This window comes from Danio rerio, chromosome 16 (assembly GCF_052040795.2).
Source record: "Danio rerio strain M-AB ecotype USA chromosome 16, GRCz13ab, whole genome shotgun sequence".
Taxonomy (NCBI): Eukaryota; Metazoa; Chordata; class Actinopteri; order Cypriniformes; family Danionidae; genus Danio; species Danio rerio.
The window spans coordinates 4,689,158-4,705,000 of NC_141036.1; the positions used below are offsets into that span (position 1 = coordinate 4,689,158).

General features: G+C 38.8%; 1 long non-coding RNA gene across 1 annotated transcript in view; it reads left to right on the plus strand.

Moving 5' to 3' along the window:
- Positions 1–13,162: 13,162 nt before the first annotated feature.
- The window catches only part of LOC147840109 (uncharacterized), a 2,815-nt gene continuing 134 nt past the window's right edge, over positions 13,163–15,843 (plus strand). The window contains exons 1-6 of the long non-coding RNA XR_015510826.1: positions 13,163–13,209; positions 13,524–13,636; positions 14,599–14,725; positions 14,902–14,987; positions 15,295–15,337; positions 15,435–15,843. The exon at positions 15,435–15,843 is cut by the window's right edge and continues 134 nt beyond it. This is a non-coding gene — a long non-coding RNA (uncharacterized LOC147840109). The remainder of the gene's footprint in view (positions 13,210–13,523; positions 13,637–14,598; positions 14,726–14,901; positions 14,988–15,294; positions 15,338–15,434) is intronic.

Consider the following 15,843-nt stretch of genomic DNA (forward strand, 5'->3'; position numbering starts at 1 on the left):
CAACAACAAAGCCAGATTACAATTTGCTAAATTACTGGGAAAAGACTCATTTTTGAAGACATGTCCTGAGCTCTGATTGAGGTAAGATTGAACTATTTGGCCATAATGACCAGTGTTACATTTGGAGGACAAAGGGGAAAGCGCACAAGCCTAGGAACAACATCCCAACTGTGAAGTATGGGGACGGCAGCATCATGTTGTGGGGCTGTTTTGCTGCAGGAGGGACTGGTCCACTTCACAGCATAGATGTCATCATGAAGAAAGAACATTATGTAGAAATACTGAAGCAACATCTCAAGACATCAGCCAGGAAATTAAAACCTGGCCACAAATGGGTCTTCCAAACAGACCATGACCCTAAGCATACTGCCAAATTAGTTAAAATGTGCTGTAAGGACAACAGAGTGAATGTTTTGGAGTGGCCATCACAAAGCCCTGATCTCAATCCTATAGAAAATTTGTGGGCAGAGTTGAAAATGCTTGTGCGAGCAAGACAGCCAACAAATCTGACTCAGTTACACCAATTCTGTCAGGAGGAATGGGCCAAAATTCCTTCAAACTATTGTGAGAAGCTTGTGAAAGGATACCCAAAACATTTGACCAAAGTTTAAATGCAAAGATAAAAAATACCAAGGAAATGTATGTAAGCTTTTGACTGTCTAGAAATTAATAAAACATTCTCAAAAAACAAATCTGTCATTATTCTGGCATTTAGCAAATGTAAATCATTTTAGATAATCCTAACAGACCTAAAATAGTAAACGTTTAGTGTGATTTACCATCATTTTTAAAAAAATGAGAATGTTTCTTTTTTTAGAGTGTATATAAACTTCTGGTCAACTGTATATTGTTCACACATTGTTTTTTAAATGTAATAAATGCATTGCTATCCATTATTTATTTATAAAACCATGTAACAACCTTGCTTTTGTTTGTCAGGATGTGCAATACAGTCATTCTAGATGTCCAGTAACGCACATACATACAGTAACTGTGATAAGCTTGCAATCAAATTTCCCAAAACCTAGTGATCCAAATTGTCATTTACACACATTTTACAATTCTCTATGCCAGCAATTGTCTAAATAGATTTTTTTTACCCTAAATATTTTCATTGAAAGCATAACTCGGATCTCCAGAGCAATAAAAAGAATAATCTCTGAGCAATAAAACTATAACTAGCCTCATAAACTATTGTCATGCCTTTTAAGCATTGTGCGCGAGCACACATATATGGCCGGAGCAGTGACGCACGGACCACACCACCACACAAATGCCTGTGACCGTCGGTGGCCAGATTGCGTGAGAGTACTTCCAAAGTACTGGCCATGCAGACGAGAGTCAGCTTAACCTCCAAAGCCACTCAGCATGATAATTCTGACGTGGTTTCCAGAGCGTTCCCATTTGATTCATTCTGCTGGTAATTATGTATTGGCCTGAAAAGAGGAACACAAGCTGCTGCCAGAGTCGGGGGTGGCAAACGCCTATGCTTGTGCTCTAATTTGTCTGCGGAAATGAAACTATCTGCAGAAACATGCAGATGGCAGAGCTCAGGTATGTCAGCGACAACACTGAATGTTGTCAAACACCACTTAATGGGTGGCCGCAGACTCCTTATGTGACCGGTGATGCACCGTGCATGCAATTAACGCAAACCTCTCTCTTCCCCCTCATTGGCTTTCCGTCCCCTTCTTGGGCAAAGATAAAGAGAGCAATGTGTGCATCTGCTCGCTTGGTGTTAGCGAACAAGAGGCTGCAAACAAAGGCATCAGGCAGTTACTATGGGGTGATGCTGGCGGCAGGGAGAGGCGATGTGTGGGATACAAACACTTGTTCAGAAAGGATGGCGAATGAGAGACGGAGGGGGGCTGCGGTGGGATGCTGCTATCGGCACGTACACCCCAGTCTCAGAGAGGAGAGAGAGCGACCCTGGCATAGTCTCGCGAACACCCACCACCCCACACCGTGTCATAGGAGGCCAAGAATGTTCATTGTGCCCAATATGAATGTGATCATTCAGTCTTACCGCGGTTGGGAACTTCAAGTTGATTAAGAAAGTGCTTTTCAATGGGCTTTTTCTACTTTCGGAGTACTCCGGCTTGACTTTGAAGGCGCCAAATACTGGATTGATTCAATGTTAAACTGTTCTCTGATGTGTACTTTGTAAATATGTGAGTTCAAGATAATCACCAGGAATGGATTTATATGTAGAACTCTAGAATCATAAGTAGGAGTGCGACCATATTTGGAATGGTCATAAATATTAATGAGCCCTGCTCTGACGCTGGCAGCTCAGTACCTGCTCTCTCAGTCACATGATCTGTTTCCTCTGAGTGGTACAGTTCGGTATGGTAAGGGTCGGTACGAGTCACCTTTATCAGGCTTGTGTTTCCACTGCCAAAATGGTACCAAATGGGTACCGTCATTCTTGCTCAAGGTAATCTCAAAATAAAGCTGTACGGGTCGTTCACATATCATATGAGAAGCACTTCTCACAAAACAGTTGGCATTTCTGTGTGGAGTTTGCATGTTCTTGCCATGTTGGTGCGGGTTTCCTCCGGGTGCTCCCGTTTCCCCCACAGTCCAAACCAACCCGGGCTTATTGTGGAAACGTAGTTCTGCGGACCGCGATTTACGTCCCGGAAGGTACGTATTAGAGCGTTTTTTGTTTTTGCGGATCCGCGAGAGGCCGCTGTGCGCGCTTTTTTGTGTCTCAGGCGCCTCTCGGGAGCGCGCGCCGTTTGCTCCTCCTCCGCCGACGCAATACTGTGAGCTAAGCCGACAAACTGGTTGCATCGGGAAAGCCCTCCACTCGGAGGCGAGCCGTCGGCCGGCGAGCGCGAAGAGGAGGAGTGGAGTGGCGCCACACCGCCCCGCAGCGTTCGCTCGAAAAAAACTAAATGCGGCTTTACGTACCTCCGGCCACGTAAATCGCGGTCTCCTGAAACGTCCGAGGGGCTAAGTTTCCAGAATGAGCTTGGGTTGGTCCAAACAAATGTGCTTTGGGTCAGCGGTTCCTAACAGGGGGGTCGTGGCCCACAAGGAGTGAGCCTCAGCGAGCTTTGTGGGGGGTCGCATCATGTTTAAAAAAAAAACGTAGAAGTGGACAATTAGGAGAATGATCATGTTGCCTTAGTTCATTTTATCCCCTTGCTCAGTGGTACTCAACCACCGGTCCGTGGATCCAATAGTACCGGGCCGCACAAGAAATCATTAATTATTTCAGAGTCTGAACGATTTTTGTTTGCACTCGCTTACGTCTTGGTCACTTGAGTGCCCAAATTTAACCCACAAGCATCAAAATGAGTAAGAAACAGACGTCTTTAAAAAGTTTTTTTGCTAAGGGACAAAGGACCGGCAAACAGCCAAGGAATAGATCCGCCACCCACTTGTCAACATGTCAGGTTAATTCACCATGGCTGTGGAAGAACATCAACTAATGGAGATTGCAAATGACGGCGGCCTTTTAGTGGGCGTTCGCATATCGCGTATTTCTAGAATTTGCACAAGTTTGTTGTTTCCAATGGAGGTGCGCAGCTTGCGTGCTCAAGTGGCGTAACACGATCGCACCAATACACCCCGGGCCGCGAGCGCACCACGAGTCACGTGACAAGAATTGACCGATCAGCTTCAGCTTGTATGGAATATTCACATTTCGGTAAGACATTTTCTCAGACAAATACAGAACACACAAACACTGCAGTCATGTGTTCTTTTATCCAAAAATAAAACTTGTATCAGAGAGTGACAGCAATGTTTTGTCAGTTTGTCATTTTCTGAGAAAACGGTTGATGGTCGCATTGCAACCTATGAAACACCCCCAACCCCTCGCAGTAAAATTGTTAAGTGTTGACCAGTGCGTGGTGATAAACAGGTTGAGGACCACTGCCCTAGCTGACTAAAAATGGACAAATTTGCAATCCGTCCTCCACAAAAAGAACAGAGTCTGACTGATTCGCCTCACAGCAATCCTCACCCTAATTGATAGAGCATAACAAATAACATGCAAGTATTAAATTGTAATAGCCTATATTATTTTGTCCCTTATACACCAGTGTAAATACTGATATTTTTGTTATTGAATTTCAAATAGAGTCAATGTAAAGGCCAAAGGCCCTATGTTTTTCAGTTACAAATGGCCTACTGATGTTTTGCTTTTATATTTTATATTAGGCTATTATTTGTTCAATTATTCATTTTTGCATGAATACGGCTTAGTCCCTTTATTAATCCAGGGTCGCCACAGCAGAATGAACCACCAACTTATCCAGCACTTGTTTTACACAGCGGATGGCCTTCCAGCTGCAACCCATCTCTGGGAAACATTAGGCTATTATTTGTGCATAAACATCTATATATACAGTAATAAACATTACTGTTTGTTTAAAAACAACATTTTTTGTCATCATTAATGCGAAGTTATATGAGCGATAATATTTTCCGGGGAATAAGGAGGTCTCAGGCAAAAAAAAAAAAGGTTGTGAACCACTGCTTTAGGTTATTTGGGAAGGTAAAATATCTGTAGTGTATGCGTGTGAATGAGAGTGTTTGGGTGTTTCCCAGTGATAGGTTGCAGCTGGAAGGGCATCCGCTGCTTATGACATATGTTGGATAAGTTGGCGGTTCATTCCGCTGTGGCGACCCCTGAGAAATAAAGGGACTAAGCCGAAAAGAAAACGAATGAATAATGAAAGTTTAGCCCCAAATGTAGTTCATGATAGCACAAAAAAGGACAATCGTAACTTCCATTTCATGGCGACAAGATCACAGTGGCCCCCTAGAGGACTTTCAACTGTTGAGTTTCCTTTAAAAAAAGGATTCTTCTGTGTGTGTGTGCCTCCTATATTTAAGCACATCATCTAATACCCATTTAACTCACTATTTCCTTTCCTGATGGCGTGATACTATCAGGCCATGTGAGGTGAAGGGTTCTCCCCTGTTTCTTTCTCGGCCTGACATTAAAACTAACATTGTCCCTTTGTTCTGCATGGCTTGCTGTGAAATGCCAAGGAATCTCTTTTCAGCCAAGGCTAAATTCCATCTAATTCTGTTAATGCCCGAAGCATTGGACTGTTGGTAGTGTAAGAAACATTTGAATATCAAAGCCCATGGGAAGGCGACCGAAACCTAGCGAGTCCCCTTAATGTCTGCTGCCAACATAGGCAGCTGCCCTCGCTGGCAGCATTTTAGTTGAAAAAGAAACCTCATAAGTGATTGATTTGAAACGCTCTACGCTGACACCAACGCCAGTGGCCCAATGTGAAACACACTTGGCTTGACTTGAGTATACTTGCAGTGAAATCTGCCTTTGTTTAGAGTTAAGTTGTTAAAATGCTTTTTTTATATAATGTTTATCATAATTTTTGTCTTGTTTCTAGTCCAAATGTCTAAAAGTTCTTCAATAAAGCAACATTTTGTTGAAAAGTAAAAAATATTTTCTTGTTTTCATAAATAAAAAGTCAAAAATAAGCGAGTTTTTTTAACAATATTGTGATGTTCATGATTTGTGAACCATACAGCTACAGATAACTCGAAATAGAGTGGAGGAACTATGACGTCACTTTGCAGGCTAATCGGCTGCTAGCATAAAACTGGTTCCCTCATGAATCCCTATAGGATTTTCCCATAGGCTTTTCGAAGATTGCCAATAATAAGCTCTGTGTTCAAACACAGTTCGTAACACTTACACGTTTTGTTCAGCCGGATAATTCTCACACCAAAATACAACTTTGAGCACTTTTGGCTCTTAAATGCAAACACAAGAATTGAAAGCTAACATTAGGCTATAAACGGACTACAGTGCCCTCAGGGCGCTCGCCTATGATGTCAGCAACACACACAACTTTTCAAGCTTATTATTAGAAATGACGTCCCTGACAAAGAGTTGACAATATAATAAACTCTCTGTTTATTATATTATAATCCACTAGGGATGTAACGGTATCAGAATTTCACGGTACGGTAATACCTCAATATGAATGTCACGGTACGGTATTTATTGAATCATTTACAGGAAAAAACAAAACTTATGAAAATACTCCAAAAAAGTGCCAAAAGTGTCAATGACATACAAATTAGCCATCTATCTGTAAGCTTTGAAACAGTAACTTCAATTTTAATAACAAAAAAATATTAAACCATGTAAAAAAATAAAGTTTCAATTTAGTATTGTTGAAAACTCATCTCATTCAACATTTAATCAGCGATCTGATACGAGCGCGGTTATATCACAGTGTTTTATGGATATGTAATAAGCTTTGGGCTATATGAAGAGAGAATTATGAGTAGGGCGAGAAGTTTCGCGACTCTCCGGATGCCCGCAAACAAGTGATGATCTCCAGGTAATCTCGCGTCTCCCTCCCGGTCCCTCCCGGTCTCCCTCCCGGTCCTCAAATAGGCAACTTTGCAGTGTGAAAGCGAACCGCTCCAAGAGCAAAGAGCAACAATGTAACAATTGTAATCTCTGTTTCAGAACAACTGAATCGATTCAGAGGTGTGAAAGCACCCTAAGACTGAAAGTCATTGCGCTCTGTGCGCCTGCAGTAGAAAAAAAAGTTTACTAAAAAGTGTGCTATGCTGCATTCTCCCAAAAAATTGGGATAATTTAAGTCAGCAAATTATTTAACACTGTTCTAGTAGTGTTTTGGATATTTTGACAAGCTCTTACATATTTTGCCGTTATATGACACCAGTTCACTGTTTGATTGAACTGCATTCGCCTTTGCTCAAGTATTTCCAAATTATGTGATATACTGTTTAATTATAATTATTCCAATCATACTTTTTATTCTTAGGACTATGCACCATGCGTAGGCACAAACACATTTTGAAATAGCCTTAACTTTAGGACTGTACCTTGGCTTGTTCAAAGTGCTGTTTACTGGGTCACAAGGCATTGGAAGTCTCCATTCTTGGGTTTATATCAAGTACTGTGACTGCTAATGAAACATAGGAACAATGTGTGTCTTGTCTTTGGGGCAACTCCGTTATTTGCATTTAATTGTTTGTTTTACTTTCTAAACTTGGAGTGTATTAATTAAAAGAGGCTTTGCCATGTGGTTGAACACCACGGCCTACTTGGCTCCGCTTTCAATACCCACTTTTCAAGGTTGAGGCTTTTTATCTTCTTAACACAAAATCTCATTACTTTTACTATGGCATATAAAAAGGGGCACAATCTGCTTGGTGAGCAATGAATCGCACACAATTGAGTTAATCTAAAGAGGGGAAAGAATTCAGGTGGCCAAATGTTTTTGTCTTGTTTCTAGCCCAAATAAAAATCAAAAAAATCTTAAATCAAGATGCATGTTGTACACAAGTACTGTTGTTTCGTTTTAAAGAATATTAGGTTCAAATTAAGAGAAATCTTTCTTAAAACAATCAAAATAATCTTATATTGGTTGGAAATAAGAATATTTGACTTCCTTTTTACTTAATTTTGACTTAATATTTCTGAAAAGAAAACAATGTTTTTACTGGTCTTAAAATGCTTCTTGATTTTAAGAATTTTTACATGTTTAAACTAGGTATAAGACAAAGTCTAAGTAATTATTAATTAATTCGCATTGATCCCATGGGTCAACCTGAACCTACTCACACCTGCAGTTCTCTATGATGGACGTCCAGTGTTCTCCAGCATCCGGTGCCTAGACTGCAGCTCTGCAGAGGAAGTCTGGCCAAAGATGAAATGGTCATTCCCAACTGAGCCTGGTTTCTTTCAATGTTTTTCTTATTTCATCACTTTCGTCAATTGGTGAAGGTTGTTTGTCGCCACTGGCTTGCATGGTTTGAGACTTGTGGAGCTGCGCACCGATGGATTTGCTCTTCATTGTTTGGACTTTCAGCAGTGAAAATAAACCACACTGAACTGAACTTCAACTCTGAAAACTGAACTGACACAGTTTCAATCTACAAGAACTTCTACGTTAAGCTGCTTTTACACAATATACATTGTAAACGCGCTATAGGAATAAACATGAATGAATTATGTAGTGCATTTCTGATATAGAAAATAGAAATTAAAAGCCACAACTAACTATGAAGAAAGCATAAAACTCATTCATAAAGTCTGAGCATACATTACATTTGCTGAAAATATATGCCAATATTACATAAACATACATGTTCTTATTGATCAGATAAGAGATGCAACCCAAAGTCGGCATATTATATTATAAATTTGACCTAAAAAAGATAATAAATCCATCCCAATCTCATGAGAAAATATAACTAACTTGCATATTGTCAGAAAAGTGGCTAATACATACAATTAAAAACGTAAATCTACAATGTAATGCACAATTTAAAAACGATTGTACAAATTACTACCCAGAAGGCACAGATTGACGTTGTACCCCAACATCGTGGGATGTTGCATTTTAAATGAAAATGAAAATCGGGTTGACGTCAGACCGACGTTGGTGTCCGATGTTGGCCAGATGTTGAAGTTTATTCACTTTCCGACGCAACCTGAAAACAACCAAATATTAATGTCTTAATGATGTTACAGCTTGACAATGTGTGGACATTAGCACTATATTGTCTATTAGACGTTGGATTTTGGTTGCCATACCTGATGAATAAATTGACCTCAATATGACATTGGTTTAAGATGTTGGCTTAAGGTAGGATTTTAGCCACTTTTCAACACAACCTAAAATCAACTCAATATCAATGTCATTATTGGACATCAAAATAACAATGTCCTTGAACGCTGGTAAGACATTGAATTTTGGTCACCTGACATCACAACCTAAATCTAACCAAATATTATCGTTTTACAAAGTTGTGTGCCTGCTGGGTATGAATTAGCAATTAGGTCTAAAAGTTATCAATTGCTATGACATAGCCTAAACAAATACTTTGTATTTAATGTACAAGTGCTAGAATTGAGTTAGTTTATCCAATAATCTAGCATGTGAAAAAAGACAACCCTATAGAAAAAGCTTTTTTTCAGACTGTTATTAGCTCTCAAAATTTAATTGGACAATGTTTCAACCCGGGGTGACACAGTGACGCAGTAGTTAGTGCTGTCACCTGACACCAAGAAGGTCATTGGTTCAAGCCTTACCTGGGTCAGTTGGCATTTCTGTGTGGAGTTTGCATGTTCTACCCATGCTCGCGTGGGTTTCCTCCGGTCCAAAGACATGTGGTATAGGTGAATTGGGTAAGTCGACTCCAGATTAATAAAGTGACAAAGCTGAAAAGAAAATTAATGAATGTTTCAACCCACAAGGTCTTTATCAGGTCTTCAAAGGACAACCCTAAACTTCGAATTAAACAGGATTTTGGGAAGCGGTGTCATTTGTAAAGGCTATAGTAAAAAAAAAGATTAAACATCTAAATCTCTTTATGAATAACCCTACAAATGGTCTTGCCCTACTTGACCTTTCTTCCACCCACTTCAAGGCTTCTGCCATTCATATGGCATCAGGATGTTCACTTCCGTGTGGAAATTGCCTCATGTCAGAACCTGCAGATTTATGATTTCATTTTCTGTCAAAGTGACGATAAATCAGCACTGACCACGAAAAAGGTCATCTTCATTTTGGATGGCCCGAGGACTTGTAAATTAGCAGCACATTTTCATTCTGAGGTGAACTATCCCTTTAGAGAATCACGAGGAAGGTAAAGATCAGCCCCTCAAGGAGTCTTTTTTTTCAATACACCGATATCAATTACTTCACCAAATGTGATATCAGGCAGTTTCATATTTTGTGATTCACAAGTGATTTTTTTTTATTTACCATTGTGAATTGCATTATGAGACCTTTATCTTTTCTCTGTTGACTTTTAATGTTGAAAATTCAACTCTACAGTCTAACAAAGTGACTTTTATGGACATTTGAAATAATGTATAAGAACTATCTAGAGAAATAAGTCTGTAAAATAACAGAATATGTACTGGCAGCTTATTAAAAGGTTTTTGTAACACCAACCCAGACAATATATCATTTTAAACTATTAAAAATGTTCATAAGAGTCACTGTTTTGAGATTAAAAGTTGTGGAAGAAAGATTAAGGTCCCATAATGTAATTGAAAAGCATAAATAAATGGAGAAAAATGACAAATAAAATCTCAAACTACAGAAAACTGCCATTTTTGGGATGTTTTTAAGAGTAACTTTACAAATAACAATAATCTTAGCTAAATACATTACAGACGTCTGTAGCTTTCTGCAATAAAAGTACCTTTCATAATGCCACATCTTGGTGTGCGCAGAGCAACATTACGTGTTTATATAGTATTTTGTGAGTATGGTCACTTGATCAATATCAAGTCTTGGCCACTGCTTCAGAAACAAACTCTTTCAAATGCATTCATTTATTCTTTGTATTTACACAAAATGTCTTTTTACTGACTCTGCAGTCTGATTTGTTATGCTATTTAGACAAGCTCTTCTGTTTTATTTACTTTCCCACATTCAGGCCAGTCCGTGGGTTTTTGTGGCCCTGGGCAAAATGTATGAAAACCCCCACAAAGTGTCGTGATATAAAGGCCTGGTTTCACAGACAGCCCATAAACTTAGACTAAGCCATTATTTGGGCACAGTTTAATTATTAGTTTTTTTATAAATGTGATATAAATTTTTGCCATATATACAGTATATATAAAAAATAAATATTGTGACATGGAAAGAATAACTGATGTCCATCTTTAAGGTCCTGTGAAATAAAATAAACAATTTTTGGTGAACATTGGTACCCTTTTGGTAGTGGAAACGTAAGCCCGATCAGGGTGACCCGTACCGTACTGTACCAGTCAGTGGAAACAGGCCATAAACTAGTACATGTCAAAACAGTGACGAAATTTGCATTTAGATGATATAAAACTGATACAAACATGCAAAGCTTGTAATGGATCAACAATTTTTTACATCACCTCAAGGCTCCTACACACCGGGACGCTTTTCGTTTGCGTTTATCGTGAGCGTTTTACGAGGCGTTTTTCCGTATTCAAACCCAAGCGCTTTTCACTGGCGTCAATTTGAAGAGTATGCAAATTCACTCTTTTGACGTTAGATGGCGCTGCACAACTTTAAGCTTCCGACACCCGCTTATAACACAAAAGAAGAGAAGGAGAGGAAGTTCACACACTTGTTTATAAAGTTACTGGTGACTCGAACAAGCATGTATGGTTCAAGCAGCAGCTCCAGCTCTAGCGATGAAGAAATGATTAGTTTTCACAAGAGCAATAAGCAGCTCCACGTTCATTGCGCTTGAGCGCCTCCAAGTGCTTTCAGCAGCTCCGTGCATGTGAACAAAAGTGCCGATCTGATTGGTGGAGAAGGTTTTGACGCTGCGTGTCAAAACAAAAAAAAGAGCATGAGGCGTTATTTTTTTTTAAAGGATGCTTTTGCGCCTGGCGTTTTGCGCGTTGGTGTACACGATCACATTGACGCCCTTTATTTAGTCACGAGGCGTTAAACGTCGACGGAAAACGCAAGCAAAAACGTCTCGGTGTGCCTTCAAATTAGAGGTCTGTGCGGGACTCATTTTTTTGTCTCTTTCCTGCAAGGTTTTATTCCGCACCCGACTGTTTAGGTCTTTGTTCACACTCTGCCTGCTTAGAATAATTTTCCACCCGATCGCTAAATTTAGTTCTGTTTTCCAAAATATCACGTTTAAATTGGGTACAACCAAAAACTGTAGGTTGTGCAAGGATTGTAGGCAAAATGTCAGTTTTCCAGTGCAAGCTGAAGAACGGCGCATCTTCACTTTACTTGCTAGAGCCCACTTTGAGGACCATTATGCAGATGTTGTGTGCCAGCCTGATCTCAAAAGGAAACGTTAGTATTTTACATTTTGTCAGTTTAGTGGCTAATTAGCACGAGTTCAGTCGTATAAAAATGTACGATTTTAAAAAGGAGGTGTGGCACCTACCCCACCCCTAACCCCAACCGTCATTGGGTGATGAGCAAATCGTACTAAACTGTATGAATAAGATCGTACGAATTCATACGAATTAGCCACTAAATTAAAAAGTTACGAATTGCCATGAGACTGCATTGTGTGTGCACAGACTGTGCGAATAAAAAGCACGTTCAGAAAGCACTAGACTATGCCTTCAGCATGTGTAACAGTCACGAGCACTGGCTGTACTGGTGCACAATAAGAATCAGGAAATCACAGGTATGCTGTTTCGAAATAACTTTGGTACTCGGGAACGCTATATTGTTAGCCCGTCACTCAAGTTCAAATTACACTAGAGTTACAAACCACTACTGCGTTTATTCCCGCAGGTCGCACCGCTCCATGCAGACCCCAACTGTGTGTGTGTGTGTTTTACACAATTTCTGAGAGTTTTTTTTTAACACATTTTTAAACATAATAGTTTTAATAACTCATCTCTAATAACTGATTTATTTTATCTTTGCCATGATGACAGTAAATAATATTAGACTAGATATTCTTCAAGACACTTCTATCAGCTTAAAGTGACATTTAAAGGCTTAACTAGGTTAAATAGGTTAACTAGGCAGGTTAGGGTAATTATGCAATTTATTGTAAATCGATGGTTTGTTCTGTAGACTATCGAAAATATGTATAGCTTAAAGGGGCTAATAATATTGACCTTAAACTGGTGTTTAAAAAATTAAAAACTGCTTTTATTCTAGCTAAAATAAAACAAATAAGACTTTCTCCAGAAGAAAAAAATATTATCAGACATACAGTGAAAATTTCCTTGCTTATATGCTTATATATATATATATATATATATATACTGTATATATATATATATATATATATATATATATATATATATATATATATATATATATATATATATATAAAACCAGTCAATTTTTTGGGTCAGTTTTTTCACGTTTTTTAAAGAAAATTATTCTGTTCAAGGAATAATTGTTTTTAAAAAATAATAAATAAAATGCGTTAAATATTTATTACAATTATAAATAACTGCTTATTGTGTGTAGTTTCAATTGAAATTATCACTCCATACACAGCAAATTCATCTGAGTTAAATTCTCGGTGTTGAAGCATTTCAGAGTAAAGTGTTGACGTTAAAGAGTTAGATTTTGATAAATGAATATAATAAGAGTTAGAATTGATTTTATTCAGTGCGAAATCAAGGAGTTATCTTTTCTACACTTGGTGGTGTTATTTCCAACATCCGGGAATTCATGCAGCCCCAGTCACTGAAGAATTTTCCAGACGCCATTTTCCATCTGAGGTTTAGAACAGCAACTGGTGAGTCAAACTACCTAAATGTTGGTTACTGACTTTCTCTAAGGAAATACAGTTGTAAACATATTGTTAAGTTAATAACTTGTTAGAATGGAGTGACAATTTTAATCTTCTGCGGTTCATTCATGGTCGTTTGTGTATCTAGCTTAACTGTTACTATTCACTTCTTTTCAAGAATGTTTTTATATATGCTCACGCATACATAGTGCATAAACATCAAATGTACATGTTCAACACATTTCTGTCACGCTTAATGCCATTTTGTGCGTTGTTACCCATCTGTAAAATAAAATCGACACTTCTCCTTTAATTCGAAGCAAACTAGCGAGGGAATCACCGGAGCAGCCTAACCTTAGCCTACTCTGCCCGGATGCTAACGGCAACACAGGACGGTTTCCATAAGCTCTGGAGAGTTTCTAAAACATATCTGGTGAGTAAATGAACATATGCTTACTTGTAAAAGGCTTCCTGACTAAAACATATGATTGTTTGTTATTCGTGTACGTTAATTTGGTTGTTTTAAACACCGCGGCCCTTTTAAACTGGTTCATTCGTGGCCGTCCATATACCGTTAGTTGATAGACTCGCGTGATAACGTACGCTTGAATTATATTAAGCATTGACAACCATTAAAGTCGGAATGTTAACATTAATGTCTTTTAATGACCGCGTTTGCACTTTCTCAGACTTTTAAGGTTACAGAAGTCTCCCGGAAGTTGTGGGACTAACATTAACGTTATCCCGCAAATGCACAGAGACTCCCAGATGCCCAAGTAGATGCCCGCAAATGAATGATAATCTCCCGGAAATCGCGCGTCTCCCGCCCGGTCATTAAACACTTTGCACACCCCTCTCCACCGCATCCCTCCCAGCTCTTCAGGTACGTCGCGCGCAAGTCACCCCCACCGCTCTTTAGGTACGTCGCGCGCAACTCATCCCATTGTTCTTTAGGTACTCATTTCTCCCGCTACCTCCCGCAAATCAACTCTGTATCCCCCGAAAATTACTTTTCCCAACTCGGGATGTCTGACGTTAGTAAGTTAGGCTATTTCTGTAGTCAGGAACATCTTAGTCAAGCTTTTTCTCCCGCATGATATTGTGCTTAAAACTATAGGCTAAACTTAGCATGTACTGTACACAACATTTCCTTTTTATTAAAGACAATTTAGTGCTTTGTAAACAGCCACCTGTCTGTAAAATTAATCAACTGATTCATATTTGAGCAGCCTAATGATGATACAGGTTTGATTTGTAGATTTATTATCAATAATCAACATCTGAATCAAAAGATATCTGAAAAAGTGTGAGGCATACTTTGTGATGTTCATCTCTTCTTTTATCTGAAGGTTATGCATATGTGTTAGATACTAATGTGTTGTTGTTTTTTAACAGCCACAGTTCTCTATACAATAACACAAGACCCTGTGACGGTGGCTGATTAGAGACGGATGGTGTATTTCCAGAGTTGGTGAAATGACCAAGCACACCTTCTTGGTCATATGTGGTGATAATAATGAAGGTATGTTTGATAAAGTTCTGTATTTGTTTCACAATAAGCTGAGAGGGTATTAGAGCATTAGAGAATAACAAATGACATGAAGGTGATAAGTTTTGTATTGTGGGTGAACTGTTACTTAAATAATGTTTTGCTTTTTGCTTTGCACTTTTCCTCTTCTGCTTATCCTAATATTTTAGATTATATTTGGACCTGAAACATCTGCTAGACTCCAGTAAAGGTGGCGTCAATACTGGACCTGAAAGGGCCTAACAAGTTGAATCTGGTAAAGAAACATGCACGCGCGCACACACGCACGCACGCACACGCTTACAGAAAAGTGTTGTTTATGAAGTTTATGAATATTTTTTACACTGTGGCCAATATTTTGGGGAGGTCAGCATCACTAAATGATATAAAAGATTTTAAACTCCTCTAAATTTTGCTCCAAGTGTTGTGTTAAATTCAGGATTCTGGACAGACAGCTGCCTGTTTTTCCAGTTCTAGTCATAGTGGTTAACCTAATTGTTTTTGGAGATTCCAACAGTGATATATGTGTTTTTTCTACTTTTCCATATCGTCACCTCAACCAGCTGGGAGAGTCAAGTTGTGGATCATCATGAAGATTTTCAAAAGGTGAGTTTAGATTTCTTGAATGTTTTATTTACTTTAAATGTTCTTTTAAATATATCATAGAATTTGATTGCAATTTGTTTTTAAACATTTTTCTTAGTCATGCTGGAGTCTTGAAGAGTTCTTAGATGAGCATCACATTATATCCGTGCATCAGGAACCACCAGACGAGCGATCAGCAGCTGCTACATCGTCATGGATAAAAAGGTCATCCTGTGGCTGGGAAGCACTTCATTCACAGGACATGCTTGATGAGATTTCCTAGCTCCAGTTTGTTTTCACACAAGTTTACAGCACTTATACCTTCATTTAAACTGCTGTGTTTGATATGGAGGACCAAGGAAACACCAGAAGTGAAAGATTTGCACGCCAAGTTGTTTAAAATGTAATTTCAGAAGAAAACTATGCGTTCAGAAGAAAACTATGAGTGACGCTATATTGAACTTTCAAATTGCTCTGATGAAACATCAAGTTTGGACCAAAGGACTGAAACAGCCTTTTTGAGCACT